The sequence below is a fragment of the Anomaloglossus baeobatrachus genome, chromosome 9 (genome assembly GCF_048569485.1).
Source record: "Anomaloglossus baeobatrachus isolate aAnoBae1 chromosome 9, aAnoBae1.hap1, whole genome shotgun sequence".
Taxonomy (NCBI): Eukaryota; Metazoa; Chordata; class Amphibia; order Anura; family Aromobatidae; genus Anomaloglossus; species Anomaloglossus baeobatrachus.
The window spans coordinates 72818126-72834818 of NC_134361.1; positions in this window are offsets into that span (position 1 = coordinate 72818126).

Consider the following 16693-nt stretch of genomic DNA (forward strand, 5'->3'; position numbering starts at 1 on the left):
TGCCTGGGATTTCCGTGCAGGATCAGCTGGTCTTCTCCTCAGACTTCCACACCAGAGCGGTGAACTGGAACACATTTCTTTTTAAAAATAAGTCATAGCGCTTTTTTCAGGGCAAAAAATATAAGACAGTGTCTTATTTTTGGGGAAACATGGTACATGCTACATCTAAGATCTCTAATTGTGTCACAACTGCTGTACCCAGTAAATTAAGTGATACATCATTGGATTTAGGGTCCATTTTCCTGCATTATGCTGCCTTCAGATGAGGTTGCAAAACTCTGGTGAGAGATTCCTATTAATGGGAACTTAGCTGCAGTAGCAGAGAACAGCCACTCCACTGCAAATGGAGATATGCTGTTCTGGTTCTGCACAATGTGTACATTTGGCCATCATTGCATCTGTAAACAGCTGATTTGTGGAGAAGTCAGATGCTGGACCACCACCGATCAGGTATTGATCATATATCCTAAAGATAATGTGTTTAATATTAATAAAGTCCGAAAGCAAAAAAATCTGCATACAAGCTGCTGCCACCCCCTTTAATGCTCATATACAGTTAGGTTCAGAAATATTTGGACAGTGACACAAGTTTTGATATTTTAGCTGTTTACAAAAACATGTTCAGAAATACAATTATATATATATAATATGGGCTGAAAGTGCACACTCCCAGCTGCAATATGAGAGTTTTCACATCCAAATCGGAGAAAGGGTTTAGGAATCATAGCTCTGTAATGCATAGCCTCCTCTTTTTCAAGGGACCAAAAGTAATTGGACAAGGGACTCTAAGGGCTGCAATTAACTCTGAAGGCATCTCCCTCGTTAACCTGTAATCAATGAAGTAGTTAAAAGGTCTGGGGTGGATTACAGGTGTGTGGTTTTGCATTTGGAAGCTGTTGCTGTGACCAGACAACATGCGGTCTAAGGAACTCTCAATTGAGGTGAAGCAGAACATCCTGAGGCTGAAAAAAAAGAAAAAATCCATCAGAGAGATAGCAGACATGCTTGGAGTAGCAAAATCAACAGTCGGGTACATTCTGAGAAAAAAGGAATTGACTGGTGAGCTTGGGAACTCAAAAAGGCCTGGGCGTCCATGGATGACAACAGTGGTGGATGATCGCCGCATACTTTCTTTGGTGAAGAAGAACCCGTTCACAACATCAACTGAAGTCCAGAACACTCTCAGTGAAGTAGGTGTATCTGTCTCTAAGTCAACAGTAAAGAGAATACTCCATGAAAGTAAATACAAAGGGTTCACATCTAGATGCAAACCATTCATCAAATCCAAAAATAGACAGGCCAGAGTTCAATTTGCTGAAAAACACCTCATGAAGCCAGCTCAGTTCTGGAAAAGTATTCTATGGACAGATGAGACAAAGATCAACCTGTACCAGAATGATGGGAAGAAAAAAGTTTGGAGAAGAAAGGGAATGGCACATGATCCAAGGCACACCACATCCTCTGTAAAACATGGTGGAGGCAGCGTGATGGCATGGGCATGCATGGCTTTCAATGGCACTGGGTCACTTGTGTTTATTGATGACATAACAGCAGACAAGAGTAGCCGGATGAATTCTGAAGTGTACCGGGATATACTTTCAGCCCAGATTCAGCCAAATGCCACAAAGTTGATCGGACGGCGCTTCATAGTACAGATGGACAATGACCCCAAGCATACAGCCAAAGCTACCCAGGAGTTCATGAGTGCTAAAAAGTGGAACATTCTGCAATGGCCAAGTCAATCACCAGATCTTAACCCAATTGAGCATGCATTTCACTTGCTCAAATCCAGACTTAAGACGGAAAGACCCACAAACAAGCAAGACCTGAAGGCTGCGGCTGTAAAGGCCTGGCAAAGCATTAAGAAGGAGGAAACCCAGCGTTTGGTGATGTCCATGGGTTCCAGACTTAAGGCAGTGATTGCCTCCAAAGGATTCGCAACAAAATATTGAAAATAAAAATATTTTGTTTGGGTTTGGTTTATTTGTCCAATTACTTTTGACCTCCTAAAATGTGGAGTGTTTGTAAAGAAATGTGTACAATTCCTACAATTTCTATCAGATATTTTTGTTCAAACCTTCAAATTAAACGTTACAATCTGCACTTGAATTCTGTTGTAGAGGTTTCATTTCAAATCCAATGTGGTGGCATGCAGAGCCCAACTCACGAAAATTGTGTCACTGTCCAAATATTTCTGGACCTAACTGTAACACAGTCACTCTGTTAAAATTGACTTTGTGTCCTCCTTTATCTCTTCTAAAACAAGATTTTAAAACAGAAGATCTGTGATTGGTTGCAGTTGCTTTGATTTGTCAAATATTACAGCTACCACTAAGCCTAGATTAGTAATGGGTAGTGGTCTATGAGGAGCCCCTCATTATTAAGCCAGTTATACTCAGTCTTCTTAAGCTTATTCTCTCTCTCTGCACTGTCTCTTCTCTACTTTAGTCTTTCCTGGCTTTGCTGGTTGGCTTCCCTCCTTCCATGTTGTGCTGCTATAGGGGTGAAAGAAATTCAAACATTGATACCTCATATGCACTACAAGTAACATACACTAAGTAGAAAAATATATGTGGCAGGAGACACATCAAACTCTAGATGACGTTCTCAAATAAATTTAGATCTCAGACAAAACCTCTAAAATTAAACACCACACATACATGTCAAAAGAAAGAAAATAAGGAATAAAGCAGGACAGTTATACTTACTGACCTTTCCATGGCTTTAACACTGCTTACAGGTCTGCTCTTTAGCTTTCTTGCATATTCACTGCTTCCCCCGCCCACTGTCAGTCAGGCATCTGTGATTGGTTGCAGACAGACTGCGTCCCCACCCTCTTTGACAGCTTCTGTGATTGGATGGAATCACATATGCTGTCTGAGTTCCTAAAGTGGTGTAAAAATAAACAAATACATTAAAAAAATGATGTAAGCTTCCACATATATTGCTAACCAGCTCAGAAAAAGCAGATGGCTACAGGCTGCAGCCCCAAGCCATGTGCGTTATCTTGGCTGTGTATCACAATACGAGGGACCCTGTTATGAACTGGTATCCGTGGACAATAAAAAAAAATCCTATTAATCAGGAAAAAACAAAACCACATGAGTAGTTGGAAACTAAGCTGACTGCAATCCCCTATCTATCGGACAACACTAGAAGAAGCAGTGGGATGTTCCTAATACACCTAGACACCTCGTCACTGCCGGAGAAATTTGCTACACCTCAAAGATAGAAATGAGGAATCCTAACTTGCCTCGGAGCAGTCTCCAAATAAATAGCAAGCCCCCAACATGTAAACGACAGTGATGTAAGAAAACACAGAAAATATAGATCAGCAAAGGTGAGGCCCGACTTACTAGATACAACATTACAGGAAAGATAACTGATTGCGGCCAGTAAAAAACCCTGCAAAAAATGCCAAACTCCTGATAGAAAAAAGATATAAGACCACACTGTCTCTCCCCCACTATATCAGGTACTTTTGTGCCAGACACTTCAACAGACCTGCAGATATAATGGGACGAAACAAAATCACAGAAGAAATAATATTCTAAAGTGCAAATAATCCAAAGAACAGGGAGCAAGCTGCCGTGCTCACAAAAGCAGAGAGACAGATCCTCACAAACAAACCAAAACACAGAACAAAATGGAATAAACAGAAAAACCCTTAAGTGTAATTCCAGCAATTAAGCACAGAAACTAGTTAACTTATCTGGAGTAGATTCAGGCACAGAATAAATGGGAGAAACTGAAGGGAAAACTCCCAGTCATCTTCAGAAGCAGCAGGAAACACTAATCACTGGCGGCCGCCATGCAGAAACTGCTCTGCCAAATACACTAGGCTATTCTGCAATAGGACGTCCTGAATTCCTAATTAATTCCATCACCTGTTTGAGTCACAAATTCAGACTCAGCTTCATTACCATTCCTGGCCACCATAGGGAGCTCCACACCAGCATCCACTCGGATGACATTGACAACAGGACCCCATGTTGTTTTTTTCAATAAAATGAGGTGCAGTTCCCTCCCTACCATTTTGATACCCAGCCAAAATAATGCCAACAGCTGGGGGCTGGAATTCTCAGCCTGGGGAGGCCCATGGTTATTGGCCCTCCAGACTAAAAATAGGAGCCTGCAGCAGCCCATAATTGTTGCATCCATTAGATGCGACAATTATAGCGCTTTACCAGGTTCATCACAATTTCCCTGGTGCAGTGGCAATTGGGATAATATAAGGAGATAATGACAGCTGTGATTTGTTAAAAATTACAGCTACCACTAAGCTCTAGATTAGTAATGGGTAGGGGTTTATGAGGAGCCCCTCATTTTTAATCCTGTAAGTAAAAAGAAATGAACAAAGTACAGGGTTATTTGAATCCTTAATTTAAATAAGTAAACAAACATCCTCTTTCTTCAATTTATTAACCCCCAAAATACCCAGGTCCGACATAATGGACACCATAATGTCCCACGACGATTCCGGCTCTGTTACATACTGAAGTCACATTGTGCGGGCACATTAGAGAACATGACCGCCCTCTGCGACTTCAGGCAGACACTGATAGTGCAGACTCAGAAGTAGTATGGCAACGCACATGGCGAGACTGGTATGTCCTGCTTTGACCATTTTGCTTCCTTTTTTTATCTGGATGACCAAACCCGAACAGGAACGGACATACAGATAAAAGTCTGTGTTCGGGTCTGGGACCCAGACACCTTTTGTTCGATATGAACCCCAAACTTTACAGTTTGGGTTCGCTCATCGTTAATCGTTGAATCACCACTGAGTTGCCTTTAATGACTTGTTGCATCTTTGTAACCTGTTCACACTTAGTGTAGTCGCCAGGATGCAGCATTCCAGTGCCGAAATGGCAAACTAGTCAGTGCACCAGGGGCAGCCTTCTACTGGAGGTCATGCTTAGCAACTTGCCAAAGTTTACGATGGACAATATGGACTGGGTAGAATGGCTGAAAAGCATGTTATGCGTGCACACTATGACGTCCGCCTGACAGGCAGAGATCGCGCTGCTGACCTTGGACAGATATTACTTACAGCAAATAGAGGGCAGTAGTTATTACCTGCCCAGGCCAAAGAACTAATGCACTAGCAGGATGCAGCAAGACCCCCAATAAGGTGGAGGCATCACAGGTGCAAAAAAAACAAATCACTCATACACTTCAAATCCATGGATGGGGCAATTGTTGGGTGATAAAATTGCACACAGATGACTTGTATAGGGCGCCGTTCACACATATAGGGGCACAGTATGTGGCTAGCAGCCTATTAGTTACGCCCATACTATTCGACTAGGCGGCTGCTCAGTACAATATAAGTGGACCATACAAGGACAGGACTCCAGTATACAAGGCCTACTTTAAGGGGCCTGGCTGCATCCTGTATAAAATGTTATGTGCAAAAAATATATATAAAATTTATATGAGGTATTTAGATGGTATTATGGCCAGAATACGGTCGCCCACAACCCACGTCACGGGTCCTTATGCTTGTGGGTCCCTATACTAATATATAAATAAAAAAGCAACAAAAAGTGGGTTAAAAAATCTCCTTCAAAAATTCAGCAATTACTTACAGCAAATTGAGGGCAGCAGTTATAACCTGCCCAGGCCAAAGAACTAATGCACTAGCAGGATGCAGCAAAGCCCCCCAATAAGGTGGAGGCATCATAGGTGCAAAAGAAGCAAATCACTCACACACTTCCAATACATGAAGGGGGCGATTGATGGATGATAAAATTGCACACAGATAGCTTGTATAGGGCGCCGTTCACACATGTAGGTGCAGAGTATCTGGCTAGTAGCCTATTAGTTACACCCATACTATCAAAACTAGGCGGGCTGCCCAGTACTATATAAGTGCACCATACAGGGACGGGTCTCCAGTATACAAGACCTACATTAAGGGGCCTGGCTGCATCCTGTATAAAATGTTATGTGGTCTGACACTAACTTAAATTTCCTGCCTAATTGGTAGTATCTTAAAGTGTCTAATGCCCATTTGATGGCTGAACACGCCTCCACAATGGAGTAATTTATCTAGCAGGAAAACAGTTTCCTGCTCAAGTACATTATTGGGAGTTCTTCACCATTCACTTCTTGGGACAAGACGCACCTAACCTGACCTCTGACAAGACCATCTGCACTACAAATTTTTTATTGAAGTCTGACACCACCAACACAGGCTATTTACACAGCTTCAGTTCTTGGAAGACTGTCTCTGTTTCTGGAGATCACTTGGCTATAGCCGACTTTGTACCCTTAAGGAGGTTGGTGAGGGGTGCGGCTACCATGGGGAATTTAGGGATGAAATGATGGTAGTAGCCAAGGGAACACTATCAAAGCTTTGAGACAGTTTAATTAGAGCTTTCCATATGCATTGGAGATGCTGGCCTGCACTATTGCTAGTGTTTTGTCAAAGCAGGTTTTTAGTGCGACAGGGGGCATAATGACTGATCAACTGAAAATGCTGACAGGTTGACTGTTCTCAAACTGAAGAAGGCCTTGATTGTCCCTGACTTCTCAACCTCAGGGCATGACAGCACACTATATCAACAGGGTAATCATGCGACCCTGGCTCCAAAATCTTTGAGGGCCATCAGGCGGCCCTCACTACTAAATTTTGAAGGGCCATCAGATGATCCTCAATCATCAATTTTGGAAGGTTATCAGGTGGTCCTCAATCATAAATTTTGGAGGGCCATCAAACAACCCATACTCTTACATTTTGGAGGATCATCAGGTAGCCCTCACAAATAAATTTTGGAGGGCCATCAGGTGACCCTCTCTCATAATTTTTAGAGGTCCATCAGGCGACCTGACTGATAATTATTAGGCCTTGTGGTAGTTGGTCCCCAGCCGCCACTAATTTTTCATCTGTGCCGTCATCTCCTTATACCAGCATGTGTCCAATAACATCCCCTGTGCACTCACCAACGCAGCTACTGGGAAGGTCTACTCAACAACTGACATGTGAACAAGTGCTTTTGGCCAGGGATGCTACATTTCCCTGTCGGCACACTGGGTAAACCTTGTGGAGGCCAGAACAGAGCAGACCCTGGGATGGCACACATGCTACCGATGCTAAGGATTGCAGGCCAAAGTTCCATCGGGGTTTAATCCACCTCCTACACCAGTTCCTGCACCCACTCCTCCTCCATCTTTGAATTGTCATCTTGGAGCACCTCGTCAAAATCAGTCACAAGCTGTAAGTACTGCAGCACTGCATCGATGAAATGGCAACAGGCTCTGCTGAAAATAATTTCTTTAGCTGACAAGCAGCACACCACTACAAAGTTGTTGAAAGATATAACATAAAAGACAGATCTGTGGCTCTAACTGCTGAACTTACAACTGTTAAGCCTCTCACCTGCAGCGATCACCTCTGGGATCTCAGGGACTTCTCTCCACCTCCAGGGATGCCGCAGGGTCTTCACGTGTTGGGAATCTTCTGGCAACAGGTATGTCAGGTTAACTTCAATAGGAATTGAGACGCCACTCTCGGTTTTGCGGTCAGGGGGTGACCGCCACTGCAGTTTAGAGAGCGTCTGGGGCTGTTGGTAAATGCAGTTTGGTGTTATGGCCTCCTGAGAGTGAGGCTGGCCCCAGGGGCTCGGTGTAAGTGTATAGTATCACAGGTCGCAGAAGAACTCACACACAGGCAGCAATGTCTTTCAGGGTTTTTACTCACTTTCTGATGGTAGAGTGAGGCAACCCGGGCAATGCTATGATGAACCAGGTGGAACTAGGTATCCTTCAGGCCGACATAGGGGTGACTGATGACTCGCCTTCCTAGCACTTTTGTTTGTTTCGGATAACCCCTAACTTGAAGCATGGGCGTACCCAGCGAGGGGCAGGGGGGGGGGAAGCTGCCCCCCCCTAGAAGCAGGGGCATGGTGTAGTGGGCCGGTGCCTGTAGTGGGCCGCTGTATCTGCAGCCACCGTCGCGCTGCTCAGCACTGTGTGCATGCCGGGCACACTAGCTGCACCAGGAGGCAGCGCGCTGTGCTGTGCCAGCCCTGCTGTGTGCTGTGTGCCCGGCATGCACACAGTGCAGAGGAGCGTGCCGGTGACCACAGCTTCCTCCTTCTTCCTATTCAAATGTATTTGCGTCTTTCAGACGTAAATACATTTGAACAGCGCGCGGGGTCGGGGCCCCGCCCCTGACGTGCAGCAACGTGATGAGATCAGCACATTGTTGATGTCATCACAGTGCTGTGGGCGCCGGGACACAGGAGACATCAGGATCAGGAAGCGGTAAGCGCTCCATGGAGGAGCCGAAGAGACAGGTGTAATTAATGGAGATGTGTGGGGAGGGTCTGAGGACACATAACGGGGAGCATTTGTGAAGGAGACACAGCTTTGTGACAGAAAGAGGAGGAGCACTGTATTCCGAGCAAGGGGGGGAGGCAGGAGTGCGTAGTGATGGGGTAGTGTAATTTGTGTCTGCAGGGTGTGATGGGGGGGTGCAATGTATTATGTCTGGGGAGGGGGTAATGGAGGGTGCATTGTATTGTGTGTGGGGGGAGGGGTAATGGAGGGTGCCCTGTATATTGTGTGTGTGTGTGTGTGTGTGTGTGGGGGGGGGGGGGACGGGTAATGGGGGGTACATTGTAGTGTGTGTGTATGTGTGTGTGTAGGGGGTGATGGAGGGGTGAATTGTGTGTGAAGGGGTGATGGGGGTGAATTGTGTGTGTGTGTGTGTGTAGAGGGTGATGGGGGTGCATTGTATTGTGTGTGTGTGTGTGTGTGTGTAGGGGGTGATGGGGGGTGCATTGTATTGTGTGTGTGTGTGTGTGTGTGTAGGGGGTGCATTGTATTGTGTGTGTGTGTAGGGGGGTGCATTGTGTGTGTACGGGGTGATAGGGGGGTGCATTGTGTGTGTGTGTGTAGGGAGTAATGGGGGTGCATTGTGTGTGTGTGTGTGTGTGTATTGTGAGGTAGCAGCATTTTTGGGCAAAAACGTGAGGCAGTGAGGCAGCAGCATGTTCACACCAACAGTCTATTTATTGTTGCAGCATAAATAGATCATATTTCCCACGGTCAAAGTCTCTTCCGGATCACAGCCGGTGCATATAGACAAGTCCTTTGTATCAAAAGTCTTGTTACCTTAGGACCCCGTTAACCGCAGGGATCTGTTTAAGGTTCTCCTAGGCTCACACTCTTGGCCTGTGTTCACTCCACACAGAGCCAGCTCCGCTCACACAGCATGTGGTAGCTTCATCAAGCCTGGCTCTCAACTGAGACACACCCTGATGTGCTCTGCAGGATTTAAACTAAAATGCTGGACATGAGGATTGCTACAAAACCTGGACTGGGAGGAAGGATCTGTCTCCCCCGTTACCCTTTGTGCTATACTCCCCATAATAGCTATAGCAAACTCAGAGGGTTTCCAGACACATTCTGTGGGACACATAGCGGTCTTCAAATATTACCCCTGTCACTGCCTCACAGTTTGTAGGGAGTAATGGGGGGTGCATTTCTATTTTGGGTGTGTGTGTAGGGGTTGATGGGGGGGTGCATTGTATTTGTGTGTGTGAGTGTGTGTAGTGGGTGATGGGGGGATGTATTGTGTGTGTGGGGGGGGTAATGGAGCATGCATTGTATTGTGTGTGTGTGTGTGTGTGTGTGTGTGTGTAGGGGGTGATGGGGGGGTGCATTGTGTGTGTGTGTATAGGGGGTGATGGGGGATGGGGGTGCATTGTATTGTGGGTGTGTGTGTGTGTAGGGGGTGATGGGGGGTGCATTGTGTGTGTAGGGGGTGATGGGGGGGTGCATTGTGTGTAGGGGGTGATGGGATGATAGATGGTAATGGGGGGGTGCATGGTATTTGTGTGTGTGTGTGTGTATGTAGTGGGTGATATTGTATTGTGTGTGTGTGTGTGTGTGTGTGTGGGAGGGGTAATGGAACGTGCATTGTATTGTGTGTGGTGTGTGTGTGTGTGTGTGTGTGAGGGTAATGGGGGTGCATTATAGTGTGTGTGTGTGTGTGTGTGCGTGTGTGTGTGTGTGTGTGTGGAGAGGGGCGCGGAGTCATTAATCGAGCTATAATTACATTTCTCTTAAAATTTTCGTTTCATTCACCTTTTCCGTTCTAATATTTTACAACCTGAACGACCATGGCTTGCCCCCCCCCCTAGTTTTGATCCTGGGTACGCCCATGACTTGAAGTGTTGCGGGATTCACCCAGGGAATTCGCAGCTGCCTTCCTCCCCTTTCTGACCTGTTTGCTGACAGCGTGGATCAAGGACAAGATGGCTCCAGGCTTGATCCTCCTTATGGGCCCCCTCGTTGCTGTTGATGCTGCGGGTTCTGTGATGGTTGGTGTAGGACTTATTGTCCACCCCACCAGTAGGTTTAGTAGGTAGTTAAACTTGAGCATACTTCGGGAACCTGTTTCCCCTGCGTGCCTAGCCCTCCAGAAGTCTCTGTACATGACCAGCTGGTTCCCTCAGTGTCCTTCAGACTAGCTGATTTCCCCAGCATCCTTCTGTCCAACTTTTGGTGGCTGAACTCCCCCGCCAGCAGCCACTACAGGTGCAGGGTCTGACTAGTGTCCGCTCACTTGCATCTGCACCTCAGACTCGACTGCTCCACTCCTACTCCTTTGACTGCCACTGCACAACTCCCGTCTCCAGTCCCACTACTCCACCACTAGCTGAGACGCGAGGGCTACGCCCCCTCCTGGGTCTGCCCAGGGGTCCCCTCTAAGCTGTGTGTGTGTTCTGGGCACTTCGTATCTGTGCGTACACACCCTAGTCAGCCTTTGGTATTACCTGTTTGTACTGACCCAGCATGGGTGCAGTACTCAGTGGCGCCTGACCATATCAGGGGCGCCACACAACCAGATATGGTAATGTGGGATAATAGTCGTAAACTGGTAGCGGCTCTGAAGCCTTGCAAGCTCGCACATGTACTATTCCAGGCCCATGTGCCCAACTTAGTGGTTCAGCGTTTTATGAAAACCTACCCAGATTTGCCTGAGCTACTTGTCAAGGTACACCACGTGTGATTATTACCGCAAATCAGCTTCAGCTGCCGCCAGTATGGCAGTGCTACAGTAGCGCTTGCAAGTACCAGCTCACCGACTGGTGTGCAATGTCACCACACACTGGAACTCTACATTACACATCTTAGCAAGGCTTTGTGAGCAGCAGAGGGCAGTAGGTGAATACAAGCTACAATGTGCCCATCGGTAGTCTGGTCAGCATCCGCACATAAGAACCAACAACTATGCACTGATATCTGACATCTGTAAGGTTTTACCAAAGTTGGAAAAATCAACCAAGATAGTCAGCGGCCACGATGCCATAATCAGTGCAGCCATCTCACTACAGTGTCTACTCAAATGCTTACTGCTTAAAATTAAAGAGGAAGCTTTGATTGTGGACCAGGTAGAGATGGAGAAACTATACAGGGTGATGTGTGCGTGAATATCCTGACTGCATACGCTGCAAATGCTGCAATTTAGGCTTTTGGACTTGAAGGCTTTCCACAAATTCATGGCAGCGGCCATCCTGTGATACAGAAAAAAGAGAATGTCCAGCTCTTCAAGCAAAGAATCACGTCTTTATTTCATCATGCAGACACAGAGAATGACATAACCAGCACTACGCGTTTCAGGTGAAAACACTCACCCTTAATCATGATCAGGTTCATCTTTTTTCTGCATTTCATTGGGCTGTGGCAGTGCCTGTCCGTGCTCCACGACGAAATCAGGATTGAGCCTTACACGGTGAGCTGATTCATATAAATTGGACATCCTGTGATACTCGGTCTTCAGCCACCACTATATTTCTCGGAGTGCTGACCCCACCTTACACCAGCAATGTGTCCCCTAACATCACCAGTGCTCTGACCAATGCAGTTAGGTTGCAGAAGCAGTATACCTATAGAAGGACTGTAAGGCAATAAACCCTGCCTATATGTCTCTAATCCAAAACTATTCCTTCTCCAGCAGCTAACCCTATACTTTAAGCAGCTAATACTGATATTAGTATTGAACAGAATAGAATCCCTTCTCCAGCAGAAACTCTCCCTACACTATTTTCATGTACAGTGTGCTGAGCATGGTGTCACTGGGTCTTATATAGACCCAATGATCCTAGAAAATCTCAGTAATGCCAACATGGCTTTGGCATTACAGTGATGGGCAACCAATCCCCGCATGTTTAGTAGCCATAAAAAGCTGCAAAACATACAGGGCAGGGATACGAGCATGGAGCTCAAGTAGAAGAATACTTGATGAAGTATCGAGCATTTCAAGCACCCCGATGCTCAATCGAGTATCGTGCATGCTCACCCATCACTAGTTACAGTATGTCATGTGATGGTCAGCTCTGCGCACACCTGCTAGCACTGTGGCATCAGACTTCTTTCACACTGCAGACCCAGACATGCAACATGAGACTGGTGGAGTGTTCAGCCAGAGCTGAGTGTCGACTGGTTCTGGTTCACTGGTCTACAGCTCTGCAGGAGTTAATCCCTGCAAACTGGTGAGCAGGACCTAAATGCTCAAATTGCTGATTGCTAAGTGCAGCTGTCTTATTCCTATATTTGGAACGCCTTTCTTCATTTTCATGCCAATGTTAGCTTATATGAACCCGATCTTGTTGTTGCTCCTGTTTATGGTGATTTGTGCTGCTCTTCTGACTGGTGTTAGCATTCCCTTGTTGTGCGTTACGTTTTCGCCTTTTTCGTTACTCCCCTGTACACATATTGTCGTTTCTGTGTGTTTTGAGTGCTGTGTGTGCGAGTTTCTGTTCATCCCTGTCTGTGATTATTTGTGGGGTTTTCGTTACTGGGTTTCCGGCCCGCTCCCTGGGTGGAGGAATTTATCATCCGGGCTTGTACAGGAGACAGGGCCATGTTGGAGGCTCGAACCTAACAACCATAAAGTCTACCATCGAGATAAGGAACAGCACAGGGTCTCCAGTCTTGGGTTCAGCCTAGAAGCCCCTGTCCATCCGTACTCTTCGTGACACAGTATGAAAAATACACACAAAAGCATTTGGAACAAAAATATACTACATAAGATGCTTAAAATGTATAACTTTTTATGAGAAAAAATATAAAGTATGTGCATAGGAAACATGATAGTGAAAGAGTCTCCAGGGCAGGCAGCTACATAGGAGAACAGGCATGCTACATAAGTGGAGTTATGGGTTAACACGTCTAACACTTGATTTACAGCAATTCATAGGGACACAAGGTCTTCACTGAAACCCCCAAAACATTAATATTGTAATTATTGTATATAATGAATAAGGCATGCTTCGCTTACATGAACAAGATGGCAATTTTTAAATCTATGAACTTCCGACAACCTCACGGTTCACTTTCACCATCGAGCTCACGTTAGGAAAGTTGCTTCTAAATGTGAAAACCAGAAACAATAAATAATAACATGAGAAGCCGCAGAAATAGCTCAGCACAGTTAATCTTAATGAGCATCTTTCATCAGAATTTCCATATCAGACATTTATTTCATCTAATTGGTTTAATCACAGCTTGGATATTTTACACTAATTTATTTAACGAAAAAAAAAAAATTGCCATTAAGTCAGTGCCGCGCTTTATACAGCTTTATACAATAACATCCTGCTAAACATTAATACACGTCTTGTTAAAAAAAGATGTCAAGACTGCCTATTTAATTAGCGCATATCTGGAACGATCGCACCCTTGTTTCCTGTTGTTAATAAAATTGGCAAGGATTATGGCAATCTGCAGGAAAAAAAAAATCTTTATCTTGTGATAAATGGGTAGAAAACTATCCATACTTATTGCCGTTACTTACCGGAGATGACATTAGGTAGTTCTTCTTCAGCAGTAAGTTTCTATTAATTGCATTATCATGATTCACTTATATTTCTGTAGAAGCAAAATGTTCCCAGTAATCTCATCAAAAGATTTGTACCCAGGCAGAAAGTTAAAATCTTAATTCCCGGTGATATAAAAGGCGTTAAATATCAGCAATAAGGTTACACAAAGTTTATAAAAGGTTATTATTTCTATTTCATACAAAACTAAAAGAGGTAAATTTTCAGAGGAAAAAGTGTTATCAATCTTTGTAACCATCGTATTGGAAAAAGGTCTCCAGATTTAAGAATGTAGATATGGCATATTTTTTTGCTTTATGTAATTGCTCGTCACATTAGGTCTGGATTTACAACCATTCTTGGTCAGAGGGCCATCCATTCAGGTTATTAATATTATTATTTATATTTTAAGCACAATTAATATCACACTAGGTACGGGAAAGTACCAAGCAAAAGGCTAAAGGGAAGGGAAACCCTGTGTCTGGGGAAAGGGAAGATGGTGACCCCCTGACCGAACCTACTGCTGGTCTCCATAATCCCTCACCACCCTAGATAGGTTCCACACCTATGCGCCAAGCCGGATACCTGACCCTAAGTATCCCTAGTGCTGGGCCCTAAATAGGGAACGGATGGGATGAGCTCCTCGTCAACCCCACTATCCACTGTAGACAACACAAGGGGGACACATCAGGAAAAAAGCATGAACTACTTATCATTAGATGACTCTGGTTTCAAGTTCGGCAGAGTTTTCAGCAACGATACCACAGAGGAGAACAAGTCACCTGCTTGCAACCTCAGCTTGAAGAAACTGAAAAATATCACCAGCACCATGTCTAAAGGAAGGAAGGGGTATTTAAACACCAAGGGAATACTGATGATCAATAGCTGGGTGGAAGTCAAACTACTGCTGGATCCAAAAGGGAGAGAGATGAATCCAGCAGGAAAGCTACGTACTGTATACTAATGAGTACTGACATCAAGAACAATGGAAAGTCAGGAAGTATTCTGCGCTGCAAGACACTGTGACCTTCAATGGCCAGAAACCACATGACTGTCTGTCACACGTGACACAGCCATGACAATTAATTCCATGATGCTAGAAATGGGAAGAGGATTTACATAGAAAGTACATATATACTGTAAATTGCAGTGAATAAACTATCAGTGACAGTCTAGTACAGAGGTTAGAGAACCCTGCCATCATGGGAATAAAATATACAAGGTAGTGGGAAAAGTGACAGTAGGTTGGGGCGGTTGTGAGGTGACAATGAGTTTATTGCAGGTCGTAAGCTTTACTGAAGAGATGAGTTTTCAGTTCTGTTTGATGGTTTCAATTGTGGAAGACATTCGGCATGCTGAGCCACTGAATTCCGGAAGATGGGGGATGCTAGGGGAAAATGTTGTAGGTTTTCTGGTAATTACCTCATCTTCTATTGTCATGCCAGAGCCTACAAATGCTCAGCGTGCAGCACAACACAAAGGAGACAATGAGGATGTTATAAAAGGAAGACCCTGGTGATAGGGAGTGGTGACACCTCCTGCAACTTCCCTGAGTCTGTACCCTATGCTCCCTAACATTACTATATGGGTCCTTTTCCCCGTCACCGTCAGTGCCTAGACACTCGTTTGCTCTGCACTCACCATGGCTAGTAAGAAGGCTGGTGAGAGCACTAGTCTAAGTACTACAATAATACAACACAAGGTAGGGTAGACAGACAGAGGGAAAAGACACAAAAGTTTTTTAATGCAGCAAACACTGCTGCAATAATCACAACATCTCAGCTTCTTCCAGAGACTGGCTCCTTCCAAAGTGGACAGCAGTAAAATGAGATTCAATAAACGGTGTCAGATGGTAAGAGACATGACTTATTATAGAGAAGAGAAATCGTCACAAACGAGCTGCACCTGGCAGCAAAGAACAGCCAGATAGGAGAGAGTCCTTAATCCCTGCAGCACTAAAAGAATGTAGATACATTCAAATACCTGTTGTAGACCTGCGAACAATGAGGCATTGTGACCTTCTGGTTCCAGACACGCCAGAGCAGGACCCGCTCATGACAGCTATACCATTTTGCAGTGCTTGCATGAAATTGTGCTGCCCATGTAATGATTAAATGCTATAATCAAAGTGTCACGCTGTACTCTAAGATGTACAATAGCAGTACAGTGCAGTAATGTGGTACAGAGAAGATTCCTGAAACTACCTGAGAAGGTAGTTAGCAGGTAAACCACTAGAGGGTGGTAGAGTGGAGAAAATTTATGAGAATACTAGTCAAGACCACCAGATGGCAGTAGAATCATCAGAACACCGGATCACAACATGAGGTCTTGTAAATACACAGGGGAAAAGTCAAAACCTAGTCAGATGGAAGCAAAGAGTCAGTAGCCGGGAAGTCAGAACTCAGAAGCGTGGAAGAATGGGAAGAGGACAGGAATGGAATCAAGGTAAGCAGACGAGTAACAAACAGGGAGACAGACGAGCAGGGAACTGAAGGGAGACAGTGGGAGCGATACTGACAGGATGGCAACAGAGAACAGAGGTCAACAACAGGTCAGGGGAACACAGAGGTCAGGAGGGGGCAGGACAGGCAACAGGTCACTCACAAGCAGAACACGGCAGAGCCGGAAATATCACTGACGTAGTTCCAGAGAAGCAGTGCCATAATATAGTGGCCTGACCTCCAGAACGAGGCAGGAAGGATTAACCCCTAACGTGACTTGTATCAAAGATGTGAAACTAAAAAAAAAGGCTCAACTGCAGCTGAGCCAGGAGTAAATCATGACACAAAGTAAGAAGAGTTTGAAAATTCCTTTAAGAGATTCTCAAAATAAGTCAAATAAAAAATAGAGTAAAATCT